The 21,985-nt window shown below is 33.4% G+C and overlaps 1 pseudogene; it reads left to right on the forward strand.

Annotated features, from left to right (window-relative positions):
- The first annotated feature begins 8,244 nt into the window (after positions 1-8,244).
- On the forward strand, positions 8,245-8,960 carry LOC122747499 (annotated as a pseudogene).
- Positions 8,961-21,985: the final 13,025 nt, after the last annotated feature.

A 21,985-nucleotide genomic window follows, 5' to 3' on the forward strand; every position in this document is an offset into this window, starting at 1 on the left:
AATGGATGATTTTGATTATATTAAATTAAACATTTTTTGTGCAAACAGAAGCAATGCATCCAAAATTGGAAGGGAGGCAGAAATCTGGGAAACAATTTTTGAGGCCAGTACTTCTGATAAAGGCCTCATTTCTAAAATATATAGGGAATTAAATCAAATTTATAAGAATCCAAATCATTCCCCAATTGAGAAATGGTCAAAGGATATGAACAGGCAGTTTTCTGATGAAGAAACCAAAGCTATCTATTCCCATATGAAAAAATGCTCTAAATCTCAAATGATTAGAGAGATGCAAATTAAAACAACTCTGAGGTACCACCTGACACCTATCAGATTGGCTAAAATGACAAAAAAGGAAGATAATAAATGTTGGAGAAGCTGTGGGAAAATTGGAACACTAATGCATTGTTGGTGGAGCTGTGAACTCATCCAACCATTCTGGAGAGCAATTTGGAATTATGCCCAAAAGGTGATAAAGCTGTGCATACCCTTTGACCCAGCGATACCACTTTTAGGTCTTTTTCCCAAAGAAATCATGGAAGGGGGAAAGGGACCTACATGTACAAAAATATTTGTAGCTGCTCTTTATGTGGTAGCAAGGAATTGGAAGTTGAGGGGCTGCCCATCAATTGGGGAATGGCTGGACAAGTTGTGGTATATGAATACAATGGAATACTATTGTGCTGTAAGAAATGATGAGCAGGAGGAGTTCAGAGAAACCTGGAGGGTCTTGTGTGAGCTGATGATGAGTGAGATGAGCAGAACCAGAAGAACATTGTACACAGTATCATCAACATTGAGTGTTGACCTACTGTGATGGACTATATTCTTCTCACCAATGCAATGGTACAGAAGAGTTCCAGGGAACTCATGATAGAAGAGGATCTCCAAATCAAAAAAAAAAAAAAAAAAAAAGGACTGTGGAGTATAGATGCTGATTGAACCATACTATTTCTTTTGTTTTGGGTGCTGTTTTTTTTTTTTGAGGTTTTGCATCACTGCTCTGATTTTTTCTCTTGTAACAGGATTAATGCAGAAATAGGATTAATGTTATTATGTGTGTATATATATATGTGTGTGTGTATATATATATCTATATCTATATGTATATGTATAGAGATATGTAGATATAACCTATATCAGATTACCTGCTGTCTAGGGGACGGGGGAGGGAGGGGAGAGAGGGGAGGGAGGGAGAAAAATCTGAAATTGTAAAGCTTGTATAAACGAAAGTTGAGAACTATCTTCACATGTAACGGAAAAATAAAATACCTTATATGAAAAATAAATAAATATGTTTGACTTTCCCCAGTCCCCAACCCTGCAAAAAGTAAAACTTCCTTTCTATTTTTCATCAGTTCTTTTTCTAATTTAGTTTTTAATGTAATTTTTAGTTGTTCTAATTTATCAATTTGCATTTCTCTCATTATCTCTAATCTCAAAATTGATATGTCAATATTACAGCTACCCACACACACAAACGTTCACTTTTCCTAAATCCCCTGTTTCTGTTAAGAGTACGACTACCCTAGTAGTCACTCAAGTTTGCAACACTAGAGTCATATCCCCTTTCATTGTGCTTATTTGATAAGAATTGGTTGCCATTATTTTTTACTTCTGCTGCCACAATATCTCACATCCATTTCTCTGCCCTGCTCTCCCTTCTCTCTTAGCCTTCTCTTCCCCCTCTTCCCATCTCTCCCTCCTCCTTCCCCCTCTCTCTACCCTTCCACACTTCCTCTCCCTCTCCCTCTCCTCTTTCTCCTTCTCTCTCCATCTCCTCTACTCTCACCTTAATATATACAGTTTGGAAAATGTTACTGCTATTACTAATTGCAGTGCATTACAGCACTCTCACAAGAATAAACTTTGGGGGAGGGGACTCTTTTTCACCCCATTGATTTTATTTTATTGTACTCAGTGTCAAAAAACGTTGACAGTATCTTTGACATTTTCTGAGGTATATCATCGTCTTATGGTCTTGTATGAATACAAGTCATAGAACATTCTAAATAACTATAACGAGTTTTATTGCAGGCATGAGAAACAAACTACAAATTAAGAAATTTACATGGGCAAAATGATAAATATTACTTCATTAAAAGAGATGTATGATCAAAAGAAAACATTAAGTTGATCATCTATTAAGAGTGACACATAACCAAAAGATATCTCACATGCTCTTCTGTTATCTTCTTAATGTCAAAAAGATTTGAGGAATGCCCTGAGATATATGTTAGGCCCCTTCCAAGTTTGTGAATAAAAAGCTCTGTGAGAGTGCAATTATATATGGATTATTATGTGCATTATATTCATATATCATATTAAATTGGTTGTATTGTATTTTTAAATGGAATATCTAATTATAATAATTCATAGATCTACTTGGCATACTGGAAGTAGGTATAAATGTCTTAAAATATTTATTTTAATTTTTATTGTATGTTTAATAATCATCAGCATTAGGAACTCTACATCTATGGCTTAGAGATCTAGAGGTATCCATGAGTGTTGTTTAAATGTATTTTCTTTAATGTGTTTAGGTCAACATCTATCCAGATATTTTTCTTCTCCATCCTTTGTCTAACTCTGGTAGATTTCCAAAGTCCCATTTCACCCTTAGTTTTTCTTGCTAGTTGCTTGCCTAGTCAAAAAAATACTCTTCATTGCATGGCTAGCAAAAAAAAATTTAGTTACAAACTGTTTGTGCATGTTATAAATTAGGAAAAATTCTCGTCCATAACCCATTATCTTGTGTTTCTAGAAGTAGGCTCCCACATAGAACATGAAATGCATAATTTATTTACTCCTATTGTGAGAAATATATATGCATATTTATATATACACATGTGTATTCATATGTGTGTATATACATAAATGTACACCTTGTGAAATATCATAAAGCTGAATTAATCTGTGCTGGTGTAATGAAAACATGAAGAGATTACAAAACAGAAGATCCTGGTTCAAATCCTCCTTCCAATACTTCATGTGTGATCTTGAACAATTTATATAAAAGTTTTAAGCCTACATTACCTCATCTGTAATATTTGGGGGTCAGAAAATTTAATCTCTGAAGCATAAATCTATGAAAAATTATTTTCCAAAGTTTCCTCAATGGAGAGAGGTAAAATGACCATATATTCAATTTTACCCAAGCTGCACTTTAATTTTAGATAGAGAGATATAGAAACACACACATATCTGCATCTGTGTATCTATCTATCTATCTATCTATCTATCTATCTATCTATCTATCTATCTATCTTAATAGAAATACCAATTGGAAAGGTACTACAGTCTTTTTTTGTTTTTTTGTTTTTTTTTTTTGTTTTTGGTGAGGCAATTGGGGTTAAGTGACTTGCCCAGGGTCACACAGCTAGTAAGTGTTAAGTGTCTGAGGCCGGATTTGAACTCAGGTCCTCCTGAATCCAGGGCCAGTGCTTTATCCACTGTGCCATCTAGCTGCCCCGGTACTACAGTCTTAGATGCTGCTCTATCAGTATTTTTCCCTATTTACTGTTTTTATTCATCTATTTAATTATTTACTCATTCATTCATTTATCTATCCATTTATCCATTTATTTATTTATTCATTCACTCATTTACTCATTCTTTTCTTTCTTTCTTTCTTTGGTGAAGCAGTTGGTGTTAAGTGATTTTCCCAGGGTCACACACCTATTACGTGTCAAGTGTCTGAGCCTGGATTTGAACTCAGGTATTCCTGAATCCAGGGCCACTGCTCTTTCCACTGTGCTACTTAGGTGCCCCCCCATACCCATTTACTATTTAGTTTAAGTCAAGAAGCCTTACCACTCCGTAGAGGTTTGAATTTACCATTGTAACTTCCATTGACTCATCACACCTATGCTAGTTTCTCAGGGAAAAAATGCTTGTTATAATAATATAGTCCAAAAATCAAACAGGCTCTCTAAAAAGAGAATTTATTTTTTAAAAATAAATTCAGGAGCAGCTAGATGGCACAGTGGATAGAGCACCAACCCTGGATTCAGGAAGTACCTGAGTTCAAATCTGACCTCAGATACTTAACACTTACTAGCTGTGTGACCCTGGGCAAGTCACTTAACCCCAATTGCCCAGCAAAATAAATAAATAAATAAATAAATAAATTCAAAACACAATATGAGTCAATTATGAAACATTTTATTTATTCTTACACAGAAATCAGCAGTAACCTAAATGAAATACAAACAACATTAAGAGAATGATTTAAACAGGATTGTTTATCATCACAGATACAGATGATTGAGAATCTAATAGTTTAGCCAAATGAAAAAGTTGTCATTGTTTTTTTCAAGGAAGTCAAGGTCACATTCTCATTCTCTCTGTCTCTCTGTCTCTCTCCCTCCCTCAACTCTATTTTGTTGTGATTCCAGTCATATATAGTCAAATAGATAATGCCACTACCATTCACACACATTCAGGCATTTCAAAGTCGCATGTCCCATACTCATGGAAAAGAAATAAAAAGAGACAGTGAGAGGCTTCTCATGATGCCTAGGCTAGTTAAATCCCTGGTACTAACCTTCAAATGGGGGACAAAGTCAAGTATATTGGAATAATTAAGAGACCCCTACTCATTAGTGGTGTAACATTTTGTTGCTTAGAGAACTACAGCCAAATAGACTGAATATAAATTCCATCTACAAGCTGTCTCCTTTTTCTTTCTTTTCTTTTCTTTTTTCTTTTTCTTTCTTTTTTTTTTTTGCAGGGCAACAGGGGTTAAGTGACTTGCCCAGGGTTACACAGCTAGTAAGTGTCAAGTGTCTGAGGTCAGATTTGAACTCAGGTCTTCCTGAATCCAGGGCTGGTGCGTTATCCACTGTGCCACCTAGCTGCCCCCTCCTCTTTTTTAATAGTAAAAAATATTTTATTTTCCAGTTACAAGTAAAGTAATTTTCAACATTTGTATTCATAAGATTTTTTAGTTCCAAAATTTCCTCCCTCCCTCCTTTTCCTTCCCCATCCCTGTCTCCTCTTTTTAATAGACCCATAATTCTTCAGGATTTCTAGATAAAAATCCTGTAAGGAACTTTCAGCAGCATCTTATATGTGGTGAGAAACTGATGCTTGCCTCTTCATCTTCAAATTGCTTTATAGTAAGACTGGGAAAGAAACTGTATATTTTGAAGAAGAAGATTTAAGCTGGGATTTGTATCTCTAGTTTTTGGCAGTCTTCCTTGTATTATAGTAGGTGCTTAATAAAAACTTGATAAATACTGGATTGGTACCTAAACTGGAATTTCAATGAAGCTTTGAGAGATAGATAGGATTTGCCAGAATTTTAAAGGATAACAGGCAAAATGAATAATATTAACAATGTTATAAATATTGACAAATACACTTTTTGGATGATCTGCATATATTTCAATTTGGTTTGAATTTAGGTTGCTTTTAAGAGAGATCTTAGGGTTAAAGCTAGAAAATGAAGTAAGATAGTCTTAGGCAATTAAATTGGTGTTTGTATTTGTATATTCTTAAAACATAAACAAATATAGCATAATAGATATATGCATTTGAAGCCATTTTTATTTAGGTATAAAGGTTTAGGTAAAAAATAAGTTGCATAGTCTAACATGAAGTAATATACTATTGATGGATGCCAGAGCAGTTCTGTAGTTCAGGCCCAAGAGCACTGGGCTCATTCCTAATCCTTCCTAAATAAAGTGCTAACAGCAGACACAAATCCTCAACCTTGACAGCATATCAAAATGGGTCTTTGGAAAATGCATTTTCTCTTAGCTTTTTCTATTTCTGAGCTCTACAAAACCTGCAAGCATGAGACTATAAATCAGTCTTACTATCCCTTAAGTGTATATAAAAGAATATTGCAAATGACTATACTAATCTAATATGTGATAAACTCAAAGATCCAAGCTTTTGAAAAAAAAAACATTATATAACAAAAGCTGCTGGGAAAACTGGAAAACAGGATGGCAGAAACTACGTATAGACCAACATCTCACACCATAAACAAAAATAGGGTAAAAATAGGTACATGATTTACACATTAAGGATGATACCATAAGAAAATTAACAGATTATGGAATTGTCTATTTGTCAGATTTATGGACAGGGGAAGAATGTAGGACCAAAGAAGGTAGAGAGAATGAAATGGAATGTATAAAAGATCATTTTTATTATATAAAATTAAAAAGCTTTTGCAAAAACAAAAATGATATAATCAAGATTATAAGGCAAGGAGAAGACTGGGAAAGAATTTTTGAAACAAATATCTCTGATAAAGACTTCATTTCTCAAATATATAAAGAACTGCATCAATTTTTTAAAAAAATTTAAGTCATTCCCCAATTGATAAATGGTCAAAGGATTTGGACAGGCATTTTTCAGACAAATAAATCACAGTTATCAATAATCATATACAAATGCTCTAGATAATTATTTATCAGGGAAACACAAATTAAATTTGGAAAATGGCTAAACAATTTGTGGTATATGATGGTGATGTAATATTACTGTGTAGTAAGAAAGTACAAACAGGATGACTTCAAAAAAGCTTGGAAAAACAAGTATGAAATGATTTATTGGGAAGTCAATAGAACCAAGGAAGACTGTATATAGAGACACCAATATTGTGTGATGAAGAACTATGAATGACTTGACTATTCTCAACAATACAATAATCCAAGATAATCCCAAAAGAATATTGATGAAACATACTATCCACCTCCAAAGACACAACTGATATTGATGGAACAGATAGAGGCATGCTATTTTTTCCATTCTTTCATTAGGTGACAAATATGGTAATGTTTCGTAGATCATATATGTATAAACCATATTGGATTGTTTGCCACCTCAGGAAGGGGTTAGGGGAGGGAGGGAAGGAGAGGTTGATATTGGAACAGAAAAATATAAATAAAAAATGTTTAAAGTGGAAAAAAAAGAAGGTGGGGGAGGGTATGCTAGGAAGGGTACAGGATATATACATATGCATATGCATATGCATATACACATACATGCATATATGTGTATATGTCTATATATGTATGCATGTATATCTATATATGTATCTACACGTAAATATATGTGTGTTGCATATATATATGCATATATGTATCTATACACACATTAGTGTCTATAAATCTATCTCTCTATAAATGTGTCTATATAAACACACCTGAATATATTTTTCATATGAGTTATTTAGGTCTTATTTATATAGTAATTATATTTAAACAAATGTGTCATATATATTTTGATATGTATATGTTATTTATAAAACAGGTATTTACCTGTAAAAAAAAGAGAAAATTGACAGTAAAAAAAGGAAGAGGAGAGATTTAAAATGCTATATTATATGTATTAGAATATATCTAGGTACATCTAAATGTAGTAACATAAAATATTCTTTATATGTGTAATAAAAAATAATATTGTTATCTGCCTAGGTACATAATGAAAGAAGGGAACTTCAGAGAGGTGTTTAATCTGTGAACTCATAGATGGTTCATACAATGGATATATTTAGAGAGTGTAGCCAACTTACTTACTTGAGTGGAGCAATGAACCACAAAGATCTAGGATGATCTATTTGTTGTATCAGCCGCTTCTGGTTTTGTTAATAATAATTTTTTTGTTTTGTTCTCATCGTGATCTTTGACTTCTTCCTTGAGAGAGTACACCTGGTTTAAAAAGTAAATTAGAGACTTAAAGAATTGTAAGAGGTGCTGATACATCATGTTGGACAAATAGTATACATAAGATGGAGAAGTACAAGAAGCCTATATCAACCAGTGACTGAATGTGATAATCATAAATTATTGAAAATATAATATGAATAGGGAAATAATTCTAGACTGGATATATCTGGAGATCTATTTGAAAGCAAATTTAATAAGTATTCAAATTTCTACTTCCTTCCAGAGTTGAGATATTAGAACAATGTAGGACAAATAAGGCTTATTATAATAACTCATATAGCGAGATGTCTTATAACCATTTGATGGATAAGTAGAAAAGATTTCATTTTTAAAAATGTTTAATGAGGAAAAAGGTCAAACTAACACAGTAAAAGGAGTCATTCAACATTTTTGAGCATAGAGCACAATCAGACTTTTATTTTGTCAATAACATTTTCATAGTGACATATGTTGGAAAGAAAAAATATAGAAGCAGAGTAAACTTAGGAGGCCATTACAATAGTCCTGGCAGGGGGGGTGAACCTTCTATAGCTAGTAGAGCATGGCTGTGACACAGACCATGTCTTTTAAGAGGAAAGGGGGTGACTGGAACCAGCTCAATGTGCTCAAGAAGTGAAGAGTTGGTGACTTGCTGGCCAATTATATCCCAGAAGATGAGGTACTAATGTTTCAAGATGGATGATTTGCCTATGCAGTCTGTCCCCACTGACCATATTGACTGCTCAGCTGGCAGGGAAGACGCACCTGGCCAGCCTGCAAAATTTCTCTGGAAAGAAGCACCAGTGGAAAGGAGAAGAACAGAATCCAAAAGAGCAGGAAGAATGGAGAACTGAGAAGAGGGGAGACCAGGCTCCTGTCCTGGCCCAGACCCATTTAATCACCCAAAGTGCCTTGTGCAGAGCTCCTAATTATAACAGTTGCTGTTGGTGGCAGAGGAACAGACCAGATGATCCTTCACCATCAGCTCCTCACCTCCCAAAACATTCCTCAACAGACTGAGGAACCTTCAGACAAGAAGACTGGCAGAGTACTCAAGTCAGAGGGTAATATACAGGCCAAGAGGGATTCAGCAGCAACGCCAACCCTGTGCCCTTGAGTCCTACCAGACAAAGAGAGTTGGACCATTATCTGATCCTGAGTAGTTCTGGTTGGATCCAGGATGGAACAGGTCAATGGGTAAAGGATAAGAATGTGGAATTTGATTCTGATGAAGAGGAACTCCCAGATCTCCCCTTGGATTGCTACCCTACATCCCCACTTGTTTCATTTAAATAAATTAGAGAAGATCCTGGGAACCTAACTTCTTTCTTCCTCTAAGGTCTGGCTGTGTGTGTGTGCCAGACAACTATCTCAGGTCCTTCCACCCTTGCAGAGTGCACAATTCCTTATACCATGCCACCCTTTCCAGAACCATGCCAAGAATCACCTGCACCCAGCCTTCTGCCCTATTAATAAAGTATATAGGGCAGGACTCTGCCTTTTGATTTGTCCTAAATAAATACACAAACAAATAAATACATAAATAATTAAATAAACATATATATATATATATATATATATATATATATATATATAAGAAGTAATCAATTAATCAATTAATTAATTTTTAAAAATAGTCCAGGCAGGGAGTAATGAGAATTCAAGAATAAGAAAGAATTGTTATATTCAAAAAAAGCAATTGATATAAAATTTGGAGGACTTGGAAATTTATTGGAAGAGAGGGGAAATTGGGAGGAATCTGGTGTTACCTCAATATTTTGAGCCCAAGGGGATGGGAGAATGTTGGTGTCATTACCAGATAAAGGTAAAATGGGGTCAGAGTAAAAATGATAAATTTACTGTTTCCAGAATCTTTATCTCAATTTCAAACATTGTCTTGGTCTCATAAAAATGTTGTTTTTATTAAAAGGAATAAATATTTCTCTGTATTAACCTTTATTCACTTATAATAAATCAAAATTCTTTGGTAAATATATAATCTTCAGAGAGAATGAAGACTTATTATCAAAGACCCAAATAAACTGCTAGGTAGATGAAGATATTAGATAGTTTCGTCTTCCCTGATAATTCAAGATCTTTTGAGGTTTAACATTTCATTTTGACCACAAAATTTGATAAGTAAACCCTCAGTCTCAAAGGATAACAAAAAATGTCTCATCATTGAGAGGTATATGCTCATTGGGAACTGTCCTTAGGTCTGTTGCAACATTTCTACATGCCTTGTCTTATTGATACATATATATTTCTGTTTTTCTGGCTGAGCTCTTCATTTTAGTCCTTACATACTTAAAAAATGTTCACTATTTGACCAAATTTGTGTCTTTTGGCCCTGGTTCACCATTGTATTGCTTCTTACAAAGCAATCCGACACATCCCATTCAGCAATGTCACCATTTGTTCATTTTATAAACATTTATGTAAGACCAATAATATGCCATGAACTATGATAAGAAATGGGAGGTGGGGAGAATAAAACTAGTTATGTGATTGTGAGTCTTCTTGTGGAGTTGAACATAACAGCCAGTTTAGCAGATTTATAACCACAAATCATATGATGGAGAGAGAGAAGAAAAAAAAAAAACAGGTATAGATCATTGGTGCTCACCCACACCTAGATGCATACCACTTTATCAGCCCCACAATAAAACTGTGAACTCTTAAACTCTGATTTTAAATTTAACTCCATCAAAAAAGACATGAGTTCTTGAAAATCAAGTTTTTTTTCACACAATTCTTAGCTTTCATTTCATCCTTTCTGCAATGATTTATTAATTAATTAAAACATTGATGATTAGTACAGTTTCTCTGATCTGTAACAGAAATAGGAGACACAAAGTTCCATAATTGAATGCATTATAATTCTAGAAATTGAAGAATGTATGGTGCATGCATAGTAAGTAGTTTGATTCATCATAATATAGATTTAAAAATTCTAAACTTTAAATACAATATAAGAAGCAACTAATGGGTACATTTATCAGAAAGAATTTATTCAGGAAAATTTGGAAGTTTATATTGAGCTTTTATTCAGTTTGTTATCTGTATTCATGTAGTCATTAAATAGCTAAGCTACATGTTTAGCTGATTGACTGAAGAGGTTTATATTTAATACTTTTCTATTTTGAGCCATAACTGTTTCCCATAATTAATTATATTCCATAATAATAATTTCAATTTTTTAAAATTTGTGCTTGTGCATTCAAACACGCATGAAAATAAAAACTGGATTTTCAAATATATGAACAATATAATCTTGCATTAGAATTTTTTCCTTTTAGCAAAAAAAATCAATTGCATGTTTAATTTACCTGCATTAATAGCCCATCACACTTTAAAATCTCACCTTTTTAATAGTTCTTCCTTTGGACACTTCATATTAATTTTCTACCAAAACATGAGTTTTCCATGGGACTTTATATAATTTCCTAGGCCATAAGAAGAATAAATAAAGTCATATCTTTTAATATATTTTCCTAATTATGTCATCTAATAGCTTCTTGCAAAAAGGATGTTTGCAAGATTTCACATTTGATTTCTCAGAATTGTGTGAATTTATCTTGATCCAAGCTTCTTTAAAATTGAATCAGTCTTACTCCATCCATCATGTGAATCTTCACTAAGAAGAATCCAGGGTTCTAGGATTGATTCACTTTTTACCTACCTCTGTGACCTCTTATGTTAATTTCCTTATGTATAAAGTTTGTAAGTTGCATTTAAAGATCCATCTCAGATCTGAAGTCATATGATTTTATGAGACATGGGAATCTCTAATACTGGTAGAAATATATACCAAAATAAATCACATAAACTATGATTGATGAATAAATATTCACTTGAACAATTAGCAATGGAAAAAAACACTTTAAGAAAAACAGTGCATAAATTTTCCAGTCAGTATAATTATTATTTCTTATTCAGTTTGTCCATCCTTTAATGTATAGTTGTATTATGTACAACTGCACCAAATGCAATATAACATGTTCATTATCCAAATTTAGGCCATTCTTTTATTTTATTTTATTGCAATTACATATACACAACAATTTTAGAATTTTTTTTCTAATTTTGGATTGTGAGTTGTGTCTCTCCCTCACTCTTTTACCCCTCATTGAAAAAACAAACCATTTCATATAGACCAAACATGTGTAGTCATGCAAAACATTTCCATTATAGGCATGTTGCAAAAGGAAATACAAACAACAATAATCAAATCAATAATCAAATTTAGGAAAAGCAGATTAATCTTTATTTGGACTCCTTCAGTCCATTCCCTGCAATTGGATTTTTTTTGTCATGTCTTTTAGACATGATTCAGACATGATTCAAAAATAACATTTGAATAACGTATTTCAGATTTTTTTTATAAAATCATTTCATAAGGGGCAGCTAGGTGGCACAGTGGATAAAGCACCGGCCCTGTATTCAGGAGTACATGAGTTCAAATATGGCCTCAGACACTTGACACTTACTAACTGTGTGACCCTGGGCAAGTCACTTAATCCCCATTGCCCCACAAAAAAAAAAAAAAAAAGAAAATCATTCCATTGCTGAGAATAGCTGTCATTTACTATTGAACATTGTGTTTTGTTGTTGGTAAGGTGTGCAATATACTCTTAGTTTTGCTAATTTTATTTTGTATCAGTCCATATAACTCTTCCCAGGTTTTTCTGAAAGTATCATGTATCGTGCTTTTCATTTCTTAAAGCACAATAGTATTCAATCACAAACATATGTCATAACTTGGTCAACCATTCTTGAACTGAGAGACATATTCTCAAATTCCAGTTCTTTCACACCACAAAAAGAATTTCTTTACATATTTTGGTACACATAGATACTTTTCTTTTTGTATAAATTTAGGGTACAGACCAAGTAGTGCTTTATAGAAATTGAGGCAGAATTCCAAAGTGCTCTCCAAAATGGTTGTATCAATTCACAACTCCAACAATTCATTAGTTTGCCATTTTCCTCATTCTTACCAACACTTGTTATTTTCATTTTCTGTCATATTAGTCAATCTGATAGGTTGAGGTGCTACTAGATTTGTTTTAATTTGCACTTCTCTAATACTGATTTAAAACATTTTTATATAAGTATAGATAGCTTTGATTTTTTTTTCTTCTGAAAATTGACTGTTCATACAGTTCAACAGAACTTCCCATTCCTTTTTTTCTATTGGGGACTTATTCATCTTATAAATTTGAGTCAGTTCTCTATATATTTGAGAAACGTGGTCCTTATCAGAGAAACTTGTTCTAATTTCACATCTCCCCCTCCAGTTTCATGCTTTTCTCTGCTTGTGGCTGTATTGATTTTATTTGCGCGCGCGCACACACACACACACACACACACACAAACTTTTAAATTTGTTGTAATCAAAATATTTTTACATCCTGCAATGTTCTTTTTCTCATCTTTGTTAATAAATTATTACCTTATTCATATATCTGAAATGCAAAATATTCCCTTTTCCATGTATGTATGCATATATATGTATTTGTTTGTGTGTGTGTATATATATATATATATATATATATTTGTGTTTAATATCACCCTTTATGTTTAAATTATGTACCGATTTGGATGTTATTTTAGTATGCATTATGAAATGTTCTTCTATGTCTGCCTCTATTTAACTACATATCCATTTCCTGCTTAAAGTATTATATTCAGTTTTGTTGAGTAGACTATTTTTCATTGTAATCTTAAATATTTTTTCTTTCTGCAATATCATATGCCAAGCTTCCACTCCCTAAACATGGAAGCTACTAAATCTTCCGTGATCCTGACTGTGACACCATAGTATTTGAATGGGTTTCTTTCTGGCTGCATTAAGTTTTTTTTTTTCCCTTTGACATGGGAGTTCTGGAATCTGGCTATAATATTGCTGGGAATTTTCATTTTGGGATATCTTTCAGGTGGTGATCAGTATATTCTTGGAATTTCTATTTTACCATCTAATTCTTAGGTATAAGGGCAATATTTCTTTTTTGTTTCTTTTGTTTTGTTTTGTTTTTGTGGGGCAATGGGGGTTAAGTGACTTGCCCACGGTCACACAGATAGTAAGTGTCAAGTGTCTGAGAGTAAATTTGCACTCAGGTACTCCTGAATACAGGGCCAATGCTTTATCCACTGCACCACCTAGCTGCCCCAATATTTCTTTATAATTTATTGAAATATTATGTTTAATGTCTTTCTTTGATCATGGCTTGGTAACCCAATAATTCCTAAATTATGGCTTCTCAAACTATTTTACAGGTCAGGTTTTTCTGACATGATATTTCACATTTTAATTTTTTTTTCAATTTTTTCACTTTTGAAAATAGTTTATTGGTGTCATATATGGTCATTAAGTTCAACTTACTTAATTCTACTTTTTCAGTGTTTCATCATAAAAGTATTTTATTATTTTGTAGTTACAAGTAGAGAAAGTTTTCAACATTTGTTTTTAAAAGATTTCTATTTTCAAATTTTTCTCCCTCCCTCCCCTCCCTAATCTCTCCCCAAGACAGCAAGCAATCTGATATAGGTTATATATGTACAATCACATTAAACATATTTCTGCATGTGTCATGCTGTGAAAGAATCATCAGAGCAAAAGGGAAAGAGCTCAAAAAAGAAAAGCAAAAAAAGTAGGATTATTATGGTTCAATCTGCATCTAGATTCCACTGTTCTTTTTTTTTTTTTTTTTTTTTGATTTGGAAAGCATTTTTCATCATGAGTCCTTTGGAACTATCTTGCACCATTGTATTGCTGAGAAAAGTCAAGTCTATCACAGTTGATCAACACACAATTCCTTGCCACCACAAAAATAGCAGCTATAAATATTTTTGTACATGTGGGTCCTTTTCCCTTTTTTATCATTTCTTTGAGAAAAGACCTAATAGTGGTATTGATGGGTCAAAGAGTATGCAAAACTTTATAGTCCTTTGGGCATGCTTCCAAACTGTTCTCTAGAATGGTTGGATCAGTTCCCAGATCCACCAAGAATGCATTAGTGTTCCAATTTTTCCACAGCCTCTCCAACATTTGTTATTTTCCTTTTTTTTTTTTTTGTCATATTAGGCAATCTGATAAGTGTCAAGTGGTAACTCGGAGTTGTTTTAATTTGCAGTATTTGTTTTAATTTGCATTTTTCTAATCAATAGTGATTTAGAACATTTTTTCATATGATAATAGATAGCTTTGATTTCTTCATCTGAAAACTACCTGTTCATATCCTTTGACCATTTCTCATTTGGGGAATGACTTGGATTCTTATCAATTTGATTTAGTTTGTGATATAATTATCAGAAGTACTGGCTATAAGAATTTTTCCCAGTTTTCTGTCTCCTTTCTAATTTTAGATTCATTGCCTCTGGTTGTACAAAACCTTTTTTAATTTAATGTAATCAAAATCGTCCATTTTGCATTTCATAATATTCTCTATATCTTGTTTCATTATAAACTATTTTCCTTTCCATAAATCTGAGAGGTAAATTATTCCTTCCTCTCCTAATTTACCTATAGCATCACCTTTTATGTCTAAATCATGTTTCCATTTTGACCTTATTTTAGTATAAGGTGTGTAATGATTGGAATGATGCCACCTACTGGAGACTTGCTGTGGGAAAGCTCCACCATGAGGAAAATGCCTCAGAGGCATTGTGGCTTTTCCTTGGCGTCAGGAAATGACGTTTGCTCATGGGTGCTGTCTATCAAGGCTACCAGCCAATCAACTTGAGGAGCCTCCTATTTTCTGGGAGGAGACAGGAAGGAGGAAAGGGCACCTGCGCGGAGAGCTCAGGGGCTTTTTGGGTTCCTGACTGGATGGTGGTGGCGGCAGAGGACTTCACAGGAAATTTGAGGAAAGATAGGAATGCCAGGCTGTTGGAATTCTGTTCTCAATCTTTTTCTTTCTATTTTCCAATAAACCCTTAAAAACCTAAACTTGTTTTTACCAGTGATTTTAGTCAGTTTCCCCCAAAACTGGGGGAACAGATTAGAATCCACATTTAGAATCTTAAATTACACAGGTGTAAGATGTTAGTCTATAGCTAGTTTCCTCCATACTATCTTCCAGTTTTCTGAGTAGTTTTTGTCAAATATTGAGTTCCTATTCCAGAAGCTGAAGTCTTTGGGTTTATTAAATAGTACATTACTACTGTGGCTCCTTTAGTTCTAATTTCTAAGGAATTATTTTCTTCAGTGAGCTTTTCTACCTCTTCCGGTTGATCAGTCTTGTTTTTTAAAAAGTCATTTTCTTTAGTCAATATTTATACCTCTTTTTCTTTTTGGCCAATTCTATTTTGGAAGTGTTATTTTGTGCCTCTTTTGCCAAAATTTTAATTACCTTTTCACATTTTTCTTTCTTTGTTTTAATTTCTTTGCCTATTTTTTGTCTACTACTCTTACTGGATTTTGAAAATCAGTTTAGCTGTTCTAGGAATTCTTGTTGAGCTTGTGCTTAATTCCCATTTTTCTTTGAGGTTTTGTTTGTAGTTGTTTTTACTTCATTGTCTTCTGAGTTTCTTGTTCTTCCATTTTACTATAATAGCTTTTTATTGCCATCTTCATTTTTGATATTTGCTCATTTTCCCATTTTATTTCTTAATGTTTAAATTTACTTTAAAATTGGACTCTGTTCCTGGCATGGAGCTGGAGGTAGTAAACTGTCTTAAGCTACAAACTTTTTCTACTGCTATTTTCAGATAGTTCTTGGGGATTTGAAGTTTTCAGTGCTTCCAAAGTGGTGTCAATAGGCAGAGATGTGATTATTGCTCTGCTCATCTATACTCTGCTCCTTACTCAGAAAGGGCCCCATAACCCTTGGGATTTCAGTAGATACTACTCCTCAGGGACTTTGTTCCAATGTGTACATAAAGGATAGTGCTCTTCAGATTCCTTGATCCCTTAAGACTGGAAGTTACAGTTTTCTTTTTCTTTTCATACTTTGTGGCCAAAATCTTTAAGGCTTCTCAGGGTTCCCACTCTGTCTTGCCTGCACATGTTCTTCACTATCCTTGAACTATGACCCAGAAGAGCATATAGGTAATGGAGTTGCCAAAGTGCATTTGGTCCTGTGTCTAATACTAGCACAGGGGTCCTGTGTAATCTCTTTCTGAACAATTGCCAGGTCCTCTTAGCATTTTAGTCTTGAGAACTCTCAAAGCTTCTATTGTTTCTACCACCACCAACTGTCACCAACTGGTCCTGAAACTGACAATTCATCCAAATGAATTTCAGGAGAGCCTCTACCTCTCTATCACAGATCTTTGTTTCCTATCTCCTAAGTTATCGTGTACAGTAAACATGTCTCATTCTGATATATTATTGGCTTTGTTATTCCAGATTCTGATTTGAGGCATTATTTTAAAGTTCTTTGGAGGAGAACATTGGAAAACTTCTTTTGAGTGTATTTTTTATTCATTCATCTTGGCTCTGCCTGAAGAAGTTTGCTCATGACTATTTTGACATTTACTTTTTTAATTATTTTTTTTAAATTTTATTGAGGAAATTGGGGTTAAGTGACTTGCCCAGTGTCACACAGCTAGTAAGGGTTAAGTGTCTGAGGCCAGATTTGAACTCAGGTACTCCTGACTCCGGGGCAGGTGCTCTATTCACTGTACCACCTAGCTGCCCCATGACATTCACTTTTTAAAATGAAATACCCCATTTCTATATATGAGATGTAACATATTTCAGACAGATACATTGTTACACTTCTGGTACATTCAAACTAGACACCATCTTAAAAATCATTGGAACTTAGAAATATTTAGACCAAGATCCTTATTGATAAGAAGAAAAACTGAAGCTCAGAAAAATGACATGAATGGTTTTTATTAATGATTGAATGTGGTAGCCACATGGTTAGGGGGGAAGGATAGGAAGAAATTGACTTCAGCTCTCCAGAAAGAGTTAAATATTGATCACTTTACTTCTAGCAGCACTTTCCCAAGAAATATTTAGCAATTAGAATTTTTTTCTTGACCTTTCCAGTAATCCAACCCTTGTAGACAGGGGAATGTTGTGTTTTCTTGTCCAGGCAATGGGAATAGCAAATAGTGATTGGTATTAACTGCCATTTGGCCTAGAAGGTGAGCTGGGGAATGATGATATGTGTCTATAGCTAGAGATGAGTTTGCTATCTCTTTTAGTCTCTATCTGTTAAGATTCTACTAGAAAAATACTGACCTTTTAAATTCACTGTTTTGTGAAATATTCTTTCAAGACTGTACATGGTTTTCAGAATACATTGTTCAACTTGAAAATGACTCATCTTTAAATGTCAAACATCATGCAATGTACATTATGGAACTCCATACAGAATTGTCTGTTTAATGCTGAAGAATTTCAGAGCATTTTTATGTTTCCTATAATGTTTTTCAGTAGTCATTATTTTAAAAAGTATAGGATAGGCTCTTCCCTATCTTGGATCATATATTTTTTCTAGAAGGTGAATTTGTAATAAAAGGAATAGAATGTTTAAAATCTATACTGAATATAATAATTATCATATGGCTATATCTATATTACAAAGATATAAAATTATAACAAATGTTCAAATATATCCATATAAATTTTTATGTACACATATGTATACATATAGACACATACATATATAGTCTATAAATATATACATGTATTTATATACATGCACATACACATATACATGCATATAAATACCTATATGCACATATACATACATACATACATACAAGTATAAAGTCAAAGTCAATACTGGCAATTTTATCCATGTAGATAACTCATGGTATGGAATTCGTCTCAATAATAATCAGTAACTAATATGATACAAATTCTTAGAGGGCTGTTTACAACAATTACTGTGTAAGTGACTTGATCACGGCCATACTGCTAATATGTTGTGTTCAAGGCAAAAGCTAAATCTCTATTTTCCTACGTGCACCCTCCCCCTCCTTCTGATATTAGCATGTCATACTATTAAATGATAATTACACAATGATTTCAAACTATGTCAGAATATGGGACAAAATTATGTATGGAACACTATGCATTCCCTTTTTTGGGGAAAGAAAATAAATATTTTTACTAAAAAAAAGATAATATTTTCCCTAGTTGGTTCTATAGCAGTTTTATATGCAAGTCAGTACAGTTCAGTCAGTAAATGAGAAGCAACCTGATACAAAGGCCACATTACATGCCCAAGAGGATGGAAAATATGTGTGAGCAGTTGATGAGTAATGATTAATGGTGATTATGATGATTAAGAATAAATAATAGGTCCTGGATATTTTTGGGTTCTCACCCCCCCCCATCTGTACAATGGATGACAAATGCAGTGCACAGCTGCACTGCAATTTACATGTCTTCTGTTTTGTAGGAATAGTGACTTTGTGTTATTATTTAATATCCTTAGTCTGTAAGGAACAGATGTACACAACTGATTCAAACTGAGCTATGGGTATTTAAATTGAGGTTAAAGAAAATAAAGGTGGTGTAATCTATTAAAGACAAAATCAATGGAACATGCTAAGTGGACTGGTGTAGTACAAACTTTTTCAGTACTGAATACCTACTATCTTAAAAGATCTCTGTAAGGTATCTGTGGGGGATGGGATGCTAAATTAAAAAAAAATTGTTTCCCATTCAAAGAACTTACTAGTATTGAACATATGATTATTTATTATAAGGAAATAATATTCAGGAAAATAAAACATTTCTGTACAGAATACTCCCTTCTCTTATTTAGAAATTAGGGAGAAAAAAGTAGAGGAAGTGAATGTTTTCTTGATTCTGTGGGGACCAATTTTTAATTGGGGAGTGTTAGCTAAGTGGCGCACCACAGTATTGAGGGAAGGAAGGAGACCAGAAGTCTCCCTCAAAACAGAGCAGGATTTATGTTTTTTTTAAATTCTAGCCAAAAGATGTTGTCATTAAAAACCTCAAACAACAATTAATTCTTTACATTCCTCCCTTCGTTTCATCAAGAATCTCGGGGTGTTTCCTTGATGGAACAATAAATAATAAACAATAAATAAATAAAAAATAACAGAATATCATAAGCAATGTTCACAAACAATATACTAATAACAATATAGGAAAGGGAAAATACATATTACAGATGATGTATATAGTAACAAAAGGAAAAACAAAAACAAAAATATCCATTTAAAGTCCTTAAAATCTTGTCTTCACAGGAGGGTTGAAATGTCATCAGGGCAACTGGACTCTGATCTGGATTCTGGCTGTCTCTGGAACTGCTGAATTTTCATTAATCCTTAACATAGCATTGTCCAAAAATATTCAAATTAAACTGAAAGTTCTTCAAAATATACAAAACAAGTTTAAACTTGATATATATATATATATATATATATATATATATATATATATATATATATATATATATATATATATATATATATATATATATACAGCATATTGGAGTCCCTCCTTTGGAGGATACTCATACCCATACACAATACAAAACTGAGACAGTTATGACATTACTAACACTTTTTACCACAATATGTCTGCATCAAGGCCAAATTCAGTTATGTGTCCATGATGACACCTGAAAATGTTATGGAAAGGTTACCATACCACATCTTGTGGTACATAGACATCTAATAATTGTGCTAGGCCTCAGGTGGATGGATTCTGACCATGCCATATGATGGTAAAAATGTGTGCTACACTGCATAACTTAGGATATACTTGAAATATATATATATATATATATATATATATATATATATATATATATATATATATATATATATATATATATATATATATATATATATATATATATAATCCCAAATCATACCCAGAGTATACATAGTCACAATGACATACAAATGATAAATAAATGTAAATGGCTATTTTATTAAACATTATTACAGAATCTTCATTAAGCAAGTAAACCACATTATCTTGTCCATGAATTCTCTATTTAGTACAATGACAATAACAGATACTTGAAATGATAAACAATTTATCAAAAGGAAATAAAACATCAGTGAGACTCAATATGTTCATTAATTATTTTATAAATCAAGCAATAAGGTTCAATAACCCTTTCTAGAAGACAGGGTCATGTGCTCTTGGTGGAGAAGTTCTTCACCTGTAGGAGGAAAAGCTTGTTTAAGGTAAGAGCTTATAATGCTAGAATTTGGGGTATACCACATTTTTTAAACTGTTTCACCAATTCTCTGCATGCCAAAGTGGCAAGGGTTTCTGAATCATCATTGATTCTTCTAATGCTGTCATAATGACCGTTATGGTAGAAAATATGGAGTTCTTTAGCGTCGGCTTTTTCTGTGCCACAAATTTCCCATAGAGGTTCATTCAACTGGTGAATGATTACATTCAGTTGGTTATGTTTGGCAAAGCTACAATGGCGTCATTCTCAGCACAAGTACCAGCTTTTTTCAAATCAGCAACATATTCTTCAAAGGGAATATCTGTTTCTATAAAAGATCCAAAGTCTTCTTTATGACTGAGCATATACTTAGCAGTTTCTTGTATGTGTTTGATATGGTTTCTTGAATGAACTTCTAATTGGTCTCCAAGGGCTCTGAAAAGACAATTTCCATCTCCTGATACCTTATGTAGTTTGAGTCCCAGGGTTTGCAATTGAGTGATAATGCTTGCAAATTAGAACTGTCTATTACCCCTGTGCTCCATTTGGTTTCTTTGCTCTTTAGCATCTGGTTGAGTTTTATCTGAAATTACTTTACCCACAAATGGTATGGGCTTCATGTGGGAACAATGAATCCAAGATTCTTTTTCTTCAATTTTAATAGCAGTAGGAGTTGTCAATAATACTAGAAAAGGTCCCTCCCAAGTGAGCTGGGTCACACTGGTCCGCTGAAAATTCTTAATATATACATTGTCTCCAGGACTTAAATCATGCAAAGAAAAGTCTAAAGGGCCAGCTTATACAGCAACTCCTGCTTCATGGAGTTCACATAACCTAGTTTGTAGTTCCTGTAGATTGGAAACATCCTATACATCCCACTAGTGATGTATAGACTAGGGAAAAAGTTTTAGCTTCTATAGGAGGGTGACCAAAAAGCATCTCATAAGGAGATATGTGGAGTTCACCTCTTGGGCTACTCTGCATATAGAATAATGCTAAGTGTAGAACATCAGGCCATTTTAAATGGGTTTCAGTATATAACTTGCCAGTCATGCTCTTAAGTTCTTTATTCGTACATTCAACTTGGCCTGAGCATTGAGGGTGATAAGGAGTATGAAATCTAGGAGTTACTCCCAAGAAAGAATCTGGGAGAGAATTGAATCTGTAAAATGTGTACCTCTATCACAGTCA

This window comes from Dromiciops gliroides, chromosome 3 (genome assembly GCF_019393635.1).
Source record: "Dromiciops gliroides isolate mDroGli1 chromosome 3, mDroGli1.pri, whole genome shotgun sequence".
NCBI classification, from domain to species: domain Eukaryota; kingdom Metazoa; phylum Chordata; class Mammalia; order Microbiotheria; family Microbiotheriidae; genus Dromiciops; species Dromiciops gliroides.